Source organism: Phodopus roborovskii, unplaced genomic scaffold (genome assembly GCF_943737965.1).
Source record: "Phodopus roborovskii unplaced genomic scaffold, PHOROB, whole genome shotgun sequence".
In the NCBI taxonomy this organism is placed as follows: domain Eukaryota; kingdom Metazoa; phylum Chordata; class Mammalia; order Rodentia; family Cricetidae; genus Phodopus; species Phodopus roborovskii.
In genome coordinates this window covers 6252540-6264265 of record NW_026126625.1, presented here as the reverse complement: position 1 = coordinate 6264265, position 11726 = coordinate 6252540, and the positions used below count along the sequence as shown (strand labels likewise).

Sequence of the window (11726 nt, the reverse complement as noted above, 5' to 3'; positions counted from 1 at the left end):
ACTCTGGTAGCTAGCCCAACTGGGCTGTCAATGGAAATATTCCAATTTATGTGTCACCAGTGTACAATATGAAAATTATACATGAGCTGCAAACCTTTCCAAACAACTTTTTCAGTATCTTTTAGGTGAATGGACAGGAGAATTTGATAGCCTTGATGGACCAACTTCGAATGGCCATCGTCCATGTGAATTCCACCCGTGTGGACGCCTCTCTATCAGAAGGATCGTTCTCCTGCTTTTTCCCACTTTAAGGAATGGGCGGGTGTAATGGGGTTTGGCCTGCTGTTATATGATGGGGTGGTGCTCCTGCTTTGGTTGGTGTGTAAGCTACGTGCTCAACAGACACATGACAAAGTGGTTATCGCTCAAGCCCTAGCTGCTATGGAGATAGGCTCCTCTCCCACTATGTGGCTAAACATGTTTAAAAATGAATATTAATTGTCCAATAGGACAGCCCTTGCACCCTGAGTCTTCTATGACATTGCACCAGGTTAGGGTGTCCATTTTTTTTTTACCAGAAACAGCCCTAATGCTCTGTGGGGTTTTTCCCATTGCACGCAGACAGGTGCTTCTTTAGTTTCGCCTACTGTAATAAATTCTTCACGCTCAGGTTGTTTGGCTTAGCACTGCACTCCATGTTGACTCTGGCCATGAGCAGCTCTGAGAAGGGCAAGTCTGGTTGCATGTGGGTTGGTGTCCAAGGCCCCACCTCCAGGGAAAAGATGCTGGACGGGTATGGCACTGACTTGGCTGACTACCAGGATTCAGGGTCATTACAATGTCCATCTCATTACTGGAGATCAGACCACTACCCTTGCCTGTTGCGTTTATAAAACAAAAAAGGGGGAGATGTAGAGAGCCACCGGTGCCATTCCCGAAGATGGCACCGGTTTCCTGTCCATAAGCCAGCAAGGCACGGATGTGTGATCCACGTCATGGGGTGACCGTTAGGACTGTTGCAGGCTGCAACTGTCAGCAATGGACACAGCTCCTCTGCAACTGTCAGTAATGGACACAGCTCCTCTATATAAGCAGAGCCCTTTTTCCTCCTCGGGGTCTTCCCTCAACTTGCTGTAATGAGCTGCGCAATAAACATAGCTGCAGAAGAATCCTGTTGTTGAGCGTCGTTCTTGCAGGCAAGGCGATAGCGCTCAACACTTAGGAACCCAGAGAAACAGCCAAGGTTCCTTAACAGGCAAGTTCTGTTGGTATTGCAATGAACTTCCTTCTGCTTTTCTTTTCTTTTCTTTTCTTTTTTCTTTCTTTCTTTCTTTTTTTTTTTTTTTTTTTTTTTTTTTTTTTTTTGTTTGTTTGTTTGTTTTTCGAGACAGGGTTTCTCTGTATTGCTTTTAAGCCTGTCCTGGAACTCACTCTGTAATAATTCTATATTCTTTAGTCCTCTAACTCCCGTAAAAAGGAACCTGAAGAAAGCATACCGTAGCCACTCTGTTAGTCTTCCATTGCTCCCTGTAGCTGGCCTTCTCTTCAGGCTGCCAACCAGCTCCCAAATAAAGATGTGGAGACTTAGTAATTAGGACTGTTCGGCCTTAGCTTAGGCTTGTCCCACTAGCTCTTATAATTTAATTTATCCTGTTTCTCTTTATGTTTTGCCTTGGGGCTTTTAAACCTCTTTCATTCTGTATGTTCTACTTTCCTGCTATGCTTCCTAGTTTGCCCTGCCTCATGGGGACATTAAATTGGAAGGACCTTCTGCTCTTCAATATGCTTTTTCAGTTCTTCTGTCTACAACACAGACCTACCTCTCTCTGCCCTGCCCAGCAAAATACTCAAATAAATAAATCAGAGCCTGGTTGCTCGTTCCTAGAATCCCAGTCCTTGAGAGACTGAGGCAGGAAGTTTGCCTTGAGTGTGGGGCTATCCTAGGCTACAAGAGATCTTGTTTTAAATGAACACACTAGCTTTAATTCATGTGATAATTAAAGTCCATCTTGTATGTTTTTTGAATCAGGGTCTTCTAATGTAGCCCAAGCTTCCTGACTCCACTTGCTAAGTGATGGGTTTCAGGCATGAGCCACCATACCCAGCTCCATCCTCCTCCTTCCAGTATTTCATGTAATTCACGCTGACCCCAAACCTACTCTGAAGCCAAGGATGACCTTGAACTTCTGAATCTCCTGACTTACCTCCCATGAGCTAACACTGAAAGACCCTCAGAGGGCGTGGACCCTCACACCCCGACTCAGGAAAGGCGCCCCCCCCCCCAAATCACTCACGAGAAGCGGGTCTTGATGCAGAAGCATGAGGTCTTTTATATTCCAGTGTACTGGGGTCCACAGCCATACTCCACATGGGGTAGAGGACTGGGAACCCTGGGTACAGGGTTTAGATAGCTTTTATAGGGTTACAACAAAGCCCGCGCATCATAAACCATCTCATAGCATCCAGTGCGGACCAATCAATTTGAACTATCCAAGCCCGCACTTAGCCCAGAAAGTCTACTTTTGCTAGGGCTTCTGGGTGGTGTGACAAGGCTCATTTCCTGTGTTCACTCACTCACAGGTGCTGTCGTAAACAGCCCTGGTAAACAGTCAAGAATGTGACCTTTTGCCTACTCACTGCTAGGGGGCAGAGTCTAGGGAGAGTTAGGCTAAATTTTTCCATCCTTACACCACAATTGGTTTATGTGGTACTGTTGTGCCCAAATCACTGAACCCCCAAATCACCAAGACACCCATTCCAATGCAAAAGCAAAGTCTCTTTTGTTTATTTAATGAGTTAACTGCCTTAACTGGGTTCCCTTGTCCATCCAACATGGCAGCTGGCATGAGAAGGCCCGGAATTTATTGGTGCATGCAAGAAGCTTGTCTCAGGATTGGTGCGCTTCCAGGCTTGGGCAACCTATCCTGTGTTGATTGGTCAGCTGGTTGTTATGGCTTATAGGCCCTCCCAGGACGGTTGCTATGCTCTGCATGTCACTATCACATCACTTTTATTGTAAAGCAAGTCCAGAGCCCACCAGCTAACTTCTGATTGGTTCCTTGTTATGTGGAGAGAATCTGACATCCTAGTGACTAGGGCAGTTCCTGCAAGGTAAGGAGAATGGAAACTCAGCAACATGTGCTGAGTCAATGGCGTACATCTTGTTAGGTCTTTTCTGTAGCTTGTCATGGTTGCTAAAGCAGGGGGCTGGGTGAGTGTTTGGTCCCTTCAGTACTGGGGATCAACCCATGGTTTAGTGTGTGTCAGGCTTTACCAACTGAGCACCAGCCCTAGCTTTCTCTTTAAAAATGATGACTTGCCTAAATTCCCCACAGCATTTGTTTCTTTGCCAGATATTAATTTATCTTCTTAGAATATAAAATTTGGGTGTGATCTCCCTTTCCCCACCCTCCACCCCCTGCAAAACAGGGGCTTTTTAAAAAAAATTTTTTTAATTTTATATAACAAAGTCCAATTAAATGAAAACAAACATTTATACACAATATTTGGGAATTTGGGCGTCGTTCTTTCCAAACTACTTCCTGCTGGTAAGGGGCGCTGTCTTGGGGGGATTCGAAGAAGATTCAGATATCCTGGCTGTAGTCTGTAGGGCTGTTTTGTCCAGCTAAAACAGGGGCTTTTAAGCATTCTAGGCAAGTGCTCTTTTCCATTGTGCAACATCCCCATCCCTACAGTATAATTTAAATCATCTCTAAATTACAATACCTGAAACAATGTGGAGGGGTGGAGACTTTGTTGTTTTTGCTTTGTTTTGTAACATGGTCTCATTCTATGATCCAAGAGGGTCTCAAACTTGTGGCAATTCTCCTGCCTCAGACTCTCAAATTCTGGGAGAACAACTATGATCCACCATATCCAGCTGTAAATGGCCGTTAAAAAACATAAAATGAAAATTCAATTTGATCATGGTGGTGTACACCTTCAGTCGCAGGACCTAGGAGACAGAGGCAGGCATATCTCTGTGAGTTCAAGGCCAGCTAGGACCACATAGACAACCCCCTCCTCCAAAAAACAAAATGCAATCCCAGCACTTGGGAGGCAGAAGCAGATGGTCTCTGTGAGTTCAAGTTCAGCCTCATTTACAGAGTGAGTTCCAGGACAGACAGGACTACACAGAGAAACCCTGTCTTCAAAAACCAAAATTAATTAAGTAACTAAAGGTTGGTTGAGACCACAGAACATGTAGACAAAAACTCTGTCTTGATTCTCTCTCCAAGGCACATGTGATTTCCAGGCAAGCCTCTTAGCACCCACTCTCCTCTGAAGTCCTCCTAACAATGTCCACTTAACTCAAGATAGAATCCAGACTCAGATAAGGTCCCTTTCCTTCCATTTGTCACTTATCACTAACCTCCATTTTCTTGCATTTTATCAAAGGTGCCTTGTAGACTTTCTAGTTTACTGAGTTTTTTGACTGGGTGGGGGTGGGGGGGACTCCATTGGGAGATTGGAATCCAGAGCCTCATTCATGCTGAGCTTATGCTCTACCACTGAGCTGTCTCCCTCCCATTTTCCTGGCCTTACCCTCCGTTCTTGGTATACCTTCACTGCAGTCTCCCCTGGCCCTCCACAACTGCACATGAATCTCTCCTATGAAACAGCCCTAGTGTTTCAGTTACAAGCACACACCACTACAGGCAGCTTGTACTGCTACTGGGAATATTAATTTATGCCTCCTCCTCCATAGACAGAGCATCCTCTGAGTGGGATTTATTCCAGGCCTATCTAACACAGTGGCTTGTCTCGGGGCAGAGTTGAAGAGCAGTGAAGATAAACATACAAGAGAATTCAAAATGAAGGAATTCCAGCTGAGTTCTCTTTTGAGGTTGTGAGCATCAGTATTCATTTCTTCTTGTCTGTATTCTCTCTCTCTCTCTGTTTTCATTTTGGTATTGAAGAACTGCTCATTATTGGGGCCTGGTGATCAGGCCTGCTTCTTAGAAGGCAAGGGCATTGAAATTTCAACATATAGCTGGGCCTTGGTGGCACACACCTTTAATCCCAGCTCTTGGGAAGCAGAGGAAGGAGGATGTCTGAGTGCAAGGCCAGCCTGCTCTACATAGGTTCAGGACAATCAAGGTTATACAGAGAAACCCTGTCTCAAAAAAAAAAAAAAAGAAAAGAAAAGTAAGAACAATAGCAATAACAAAAACCTGAAAGAATTTTCAAGTCATGCCTGAGTTCAAGGGTAGTTTGGGCAACTTAGTGAGACCCTGTCTGAAACAAACAAAAATGAAAAGGGTTGGGAGGTGAGTGTAGTGGCACGTGTCTATAATCCTAGCAGTCAAGTCAATAAAGGATCAGCAGTTGTAGGCCAGCCTGGGCTACATGAGGCTCTCAAAAAGAGATAGTTCAGCAGACATAGGCACTTGCTACCAAACCTGATGACCTGAGTTTGATCCCTGGGTCCCACATAGTAGCAGAAGAGAACCAACTCTCTTAAGTTGTCCTCTGACCTCTATAAGCTTGATGTGCTATGCACATGCTCCCAAACATATACATATACATAAATAATTGTAATAAGAATGTGTCAAAACTGGGGGGAAAGGGGTTGTGGATGTAGCTCACCCGCTGGCAGAGCATCTGTCTAACAGACAGCAGGCGTTTGGTTCACTCTCCACTGCTGCCAAAACAAAACCAAATTACTTCTTAGTTTATCACAAAGAAGGGCCTCTAGGGTAATATTGTAAGACCGAGTTTTGTTTCGAAACAACAGCTTTGTTTGTGCAATATTTAAAGACCGGCAGAGGCTGGGTGTGGTAGCCTTTGATCCCAGCACTCAGGGGGCTGAGGCAAGGCAGATTTCTGATTCTGAGGCCAGCCTAGTTTACCATAAACAAGTTCCAGGCCAGCCAGGGCTACATAGTGAGACACTGCTTAAAAAAAGATTGTTGTTTCATCCACTGGTAGACCTTGGACAGTTTGTGGTTGTTCTTCTGGTTTGAACTGGAATGCCAAAGAAAATGCGCTTTCTGCTTGTCTTTGTGGTAGTCCAGATTGAGTTGGGGAATACATGTATATGATAGGAAAGTTGTGCGTTTAAGCTGGAGGTAGCTCTTCATTCGGTCTCCTTATTTTGCAGTAACAAACTGGATCTAGCACCAGTCACAATTGAACCCCAGTCCTCTAGAAAATCTGGAAGATCAGTCCGCTCAGCCATCCCTCCAGCCCCAAAGGGCTCATGCTTAGTGGCAACTACCCGCTAGAACTGAAGTTTCATACCCAGGCACAGTGCATAGCCCCTGAAGCATCTGAGGTTTGCGACCCCAGTTCGGCATTAGTGACAGTCATCAGTGGAAAACCGCTTGAATCTCACAAGAGCAGAGGAGGAACACAGACATTGCCTGGCTTATGGGAACTGGGAAGTCTCAGCTGCCTCCAAACACCAGCAAGTTTCTATCATGTCAGAGGTGGGCTTCAGGTGCCTTTTCCCCACACTAGAAAACAAACAAACACAAAAACAAAGCCTAGCGCCGGAAGCCGGGTGGTTTTGCCATAGTCACTTGACACACCGGCTGAATTCTGATTGGGCTTTGGAAGTATGTGCTCTGGTGATTCCGCCCGAGCTAGGGGCGGGGCCAAGTGCCATAGGCTACGGTATTGGCTAGTTCCTTTAGAGCTCATCCAATCAGAACCATCCTTCTTGCGGCGCGCGAAGCGAGCAGAGCGGGACGCCGGAGGGCCTTGTCAGCGCGCGGAGTTTGGATAATGGTTCTGCCTGGCGCGGCGTGAACTTGAGTGAGGTGAGTTCCACGAATTCCCGGCTGCCGCGACTCCGCCGGGTAACCGGCTTTCCCCGGTCCCGAGGCCTCGGCCTTTCCCCTAGTCGTCCAACCCAGTTCTCCGTAGCCTTGCTTGTAGAGAGAAGCCCAGGGGAGAGAAGAGACCCGGAGCCCCAGAAAAGGCCATGTCAGGCGGCTGAGGCTTGAGTCTTGTCCACACATTCCTTAAGGCCCAGGATCGCTCTTTTTGTCTGTCACACGCGAGAAATGATCTCATCTGCTTCCCGGAGTTTGTGTAAGGCTCCTCATCAACACATGCTTCCGAGACTCTAGAGGAGGTGAAATTGTATTGCTCTGGTGTTAGACATCGGAAGATCAGACCTCGTTTGCCGAAAGGGCTTGTGGGCCTGAATGCTAGAGATAAAATTTGAATAAGACCTGCCCAGCGCAGAAGCGAATCCTACTGCCACAGGCTTTCCTACTTCCCCAACCTGTCCATAGGTCACTTGATGGCTGAGATGAACCGGTCTCCCACCTGACAGCTCCCGGCGCCATCCTCAGATACACAACACTCCTGTTCCCACCGCATTAAACTATATAGATTTTCTGAAGTAACTGTGATTATAATGTACTCATAGTTGAGTGGTTCAGATATATTTAATTGAGTATGCTATGTAGCAAAGACTAACGATGAAGCTAAACTACCAGCTCTTGGTTTTTGAGGCAAGGTCTTGTTATATAGCTCAGGCTGGCCATGAGCTAGCTGTCCTTGTCTCTGCCTCCTGAGTACTGGGATTATAGTTGTATGTTAAATGACCAGCTCTTTGTGTGTTTTATTAATATCTGCTGTTAATTGTCTTTCTTTTCTTGCTTTGTGTGTTCTAGGAGTTGAACCTAGGGACTGGGACATGTTGGACAAGTGTTTGATCACTGCTGAGCTACACTCTAGCAGTTGATGTTTCTAAGACAATCTGGGTGCGAGTGATGGTTCTATGGTAAAGTGCTTACTACACAAGCATAAAGACTAGGATCAAGCTCCCCAGAACCCACATTCTAAAGCCAGTTCCAGTGGCACAAACCTGCAATCTTAGCACAGAGAGGAGCTTGTTGGCCAGCCACACTAGTCAAATTGGTGTGTTCCAGGTTCAGTGAAAAGACAGCTAATGTAGGCTTCTGGCCTCCACACTTGAACTTACATTCATGCACTTGTGAATACAACAACAACATAATAAGATATGTCTCAGAAATCACATTATTTGGCCAGGCAGTGGTGGCACACACCTTTGATCCCAGCACTTGGAAGGCAGAGGCAGATGGGCCTCTGTGAGTTCAAGGCCAGTCTGGTCTACAGAGCAGGAGTTCCAGGACAGCCAGATCTACAGAAGACAAACCCTGTCTCGGAAAAAACAATAAAAAAATTTTTTATTAATAAATTAAAATGTTGTGTTATGTGATTATACCAGTTGTTTTATTTTTACTTTATTGTGATAAGAACACCTGAAATCTCTGAATGGATTTGTTTCACTGTTGATTTTGAGACAGTGCCTCACTGTATAGCCCAGGCTGGTCCTGACCTGTTGCATGCTGTGAGATTTCTTTAGGTGAATAATACAGTGTGGACAGAGTGTTGTACTGCTGCTCTCCAGAGATCCTCATCTTTCAGGCATAGAGCTAATTAAATTGAATTTGCTCATTTCCCTACACATGGCAATTTTGCCCTACTGTAAGTGGAATTATGTAATATTTGTCCCTCTGTAACTGGCAATTTTGTTTAGAATGTTTTCAAAGTACACCTGGGTTGTAGGATTGCCTTTTAAAAGGCTAAGTAATAATATATCATTGTGTATACCACTGTGAAGGAAACCTCATTTCCCCTCCATTCCCATGTAATACTTCATTTCTGTCTTGCTGTCTAGGTCAGGCTGCCCTCATATACTCAGTGACCCTACTGCCTCAGTTTCTTGCCCACTGGGGTTGTAGTTGTGTACCACCACGCCTGGCCCCCACCTTTCTTTTCTCAGCTTCAGACTCTAACCATAATTAGGGGACCCCAGTATTATGTACAACTTTTGTCTAACCTGGCTGCAAATCAGATTTTCATGATAAGGTGTGTGTGTGTGTCTGTCTGTCTGTCTGCCTGCACGATCACATGGGAGTGGGATAGGGGATGGGTTTGGGTTGAGTTGAGTTTCAGTAATTTGCTAAGACAGCTCACAGACCTCAAGGAAAATAGTCTACTGGCTAGGTTATAGTTTGTTTTTAAAAGGCTGTACTTCTGGAAAGTGAAAGAAATAATGGAAGGTATGTGGGAAGGGGTTGGGTCTCTATACCCTACCACAAGAGTTCTTAGAAGCCTGCCTTTTCAGGTTTTGTGTAGGCTTTATTGCCTAGGTGTGATTGATTATATCATTGACCATTGGTGACTAAGTCACTGTTTGGTCCAACTCCTCTTGCTAGCAAGTGTGTATTGAAGAGCAAGTGGTTGGGTCAAGAGAATACATACTTTTATTTTACTGTAGAATGCTAGTTTTTAAATGGTTAATCCTCTACAGCTGTGCTGATTGCACATTGCCCTACACCCTTGCTAATGCGTGTGTGTGTGTGTGTGTGTGTGTGTGTGTGTGTGTGTGTGTGTGTGTATTTGGGGAGGGGGCAGGGTCTCATGTAACCAAAGATAGCCTTGACCATTGCAAATACAGGGAGTATAGGTATACACCACCACCATGCCCTGCTCTTTTGGGGAGGGCGGGGGGACAAGGTTTCTTTGTGGCTTTGGAGACTGTCCTGGAACTAGCTCTGTAGACCAGCCTGGCCTCGATCTCACAGAGATACTCCTGCCCGGCCTCCCAAGTGCTGGGATCAAAGGTGTGTGCCACCACCTCCTGGCTTTGTTGTTGTTTTAAAAAGAAAACATATTGAGTACTCTATGAGGGTACAATTGTTGAGGCAAAAAACAGAACTTCCTCCCAGCTCTTTTTTTTTTTTTTTCTTTTTCTTTTTTGAGAAAGGTCCCTTTCCATAGGTCAGGCTGGCTTATAATTCATTATCAGCAATCTTCCTGCCTCAGCCTCCTAAATGCTGGAATTACAGGAATGTGCTGCCATGCCCAGCTTCCATGGTGCCTTTGTTACTTTGTTTAATAACTCTCTAGGCGGTTTTAAAGTTATTTTTGTTATTATATCCTAGAGACTATTATTTTGTCTTTTACACTTAGGTCATTTTATTCTTTCTTTCATTTGGGTAAGTTTTACAAATTTTTAAGATTTAATTAGTGTGTGTGGGAGTACATGGCAAACAGTGTCCTAGGCTGTCCTCAAACTAATCAGGTAGTGGAGAGTAACTGAACTTTATCTTCCTGCCTCTACTTTCTAAGTCTTGGGGTTGCAGGTATGCACTCCATTCAATGGTGAATTGAACACAGGGCTTTGTGCATGCTGGGCAAGCATTTTCCCCAAGGAGCTACACCTGCTTCGGCCTGAAGGAGTTCTAGGTCCCAATACAAGTTTGTCACAATGACTGTTCTTACCTAGTGCTCAGCATTGTATGAGTTTATGCTTTTTTTTTTTTTTTTTTTTTTTTTTTGAGTCAGAGTTCCATCATGTAGCTAAAGTTTTTAGGTCTTTCTGTATCCTGCAGAGCAGATCTCCTCATCTTGTATTGTTTTCCAGGAGTATATTAGCTACTTTGCTACTTTACATCTCTATTAAAGTATTAGACCCAGGGTAGGGGTGGAACAAGGGCTTGCCATCATTCCATAAGCCTGACAACAGGAGTTGGGGTTCCTAGGCCCTTGAAGCTAGCTAGCTGCAGAAATGCAGGTGTCTCTAACCCCAGTGCAGTGATGGGAAGTGGGAGGTGGAGGCAGGAGAGTCTAGAAGCTTGTCAGCCTAGCTTACACAGTGGTGGAGAAACCCGTTTCAAGGGGGGCAGATACACTAGGAGCCAAAAAACTGAACATTGTCCTCTGACCTCCACACACATGCCACATTGATGTATCCCAGTGTGCACACATGTACACAGTGAGAATTTTGATTGGAATTTTGTCATAAATCAGTTGGGGAAGACGTGGCATCTTGAGAATATTGCCTTCCTGTCATGAATGTGGCTTATATGTTTATTCTTTAATTTTTTAAATGACTTAATAGTTCTCTCTGTATATATGTGTATGTACACATATATGTACATGTATGTACATACACACATATACAGAATTTGGATATTGTTGGAGGGTGCTTAAATATCGATGTCACTGTATGTAAGTTTTCTGTTTTTTATTTTGTAGTTGTCCATAAGTGTCACATAAAAATAGGATGTTCTTGTGCTAATATTTTCTAGCAGTTTTTGTAAATAGCTACTGTACCAAATTACTACAAGTTGTAATGCCTGTCATATAAGCGTGGTGATAGTGGGCATTTTTACTGTTTCTGGTCTGAAAACAAACCTAAGTTTATTGTAGATTTGGTTTATTTTAAGGTATATTCCTTCTGTCAGGATAGGAACATTCCCTTCCATTCATTCGTTTGTTTTCATCATTCATTGTGAATAGTCTTTTGTCATGAGTTTATTCTGTGGATCTTGAGGAAGTAAGTGTGGTTTGTTTTGTTTTTGTTTTGCTATACTCTAATATTGTGGTAAGTTATCTTAATTGATTTTCTTTCTTTCTTTCTTTCTTTTTTTTTTTTTTTTTTTTTTTTTTTTTTTTTTGTTTTTCGAGACAGGGTTTCTCTGTGGCTTTGGAGGATGTCCTGAACTAGCTCTTGTAGACCAGGCCGGTCTCGAACTCAAAGAGATCTGTCTGCCTCCCAAAGTGCTGGGATCAAAGGTGTGTGCCACCAATGCCCGCCTCTGAGTTGATTTTCTAATGCTGAACCAGCCTAGCATTCCTGAGACTGTAGAATATGGCCATGGTTTTATATATAGCTGGGTTTTGTCTGCTGTCATTTAGAATTTGAGAACCTACCTCTATGAATGAGTGTTAGCCTAGGTTGTTCTCACTGTTGAACTGGCTTGCAGTGTTCACTGTCAGGACAAGAGTGTAGAATA

The 11726-nt window shown here is 44.2% G+C and overlaps 1 non-coding gene across 1 annotated transcript; it reads left to right on the top strand.

The window, feature by feature from the left end:
• The first annotated feature begins 5855 nt into the window (after positions 1-5855).
• Positions 5856-5978, top strand: LOC127238189 (small nucleolar RNA SNORA31). The gene has a single exon (XR_007835906.1). It is a non-coding gene; the product is annotated as a small nucleolar RNA SNORA31 (small nucleolar RNA).
• Positions 5979-11726: the final 5748 nt, after the last annotated feature.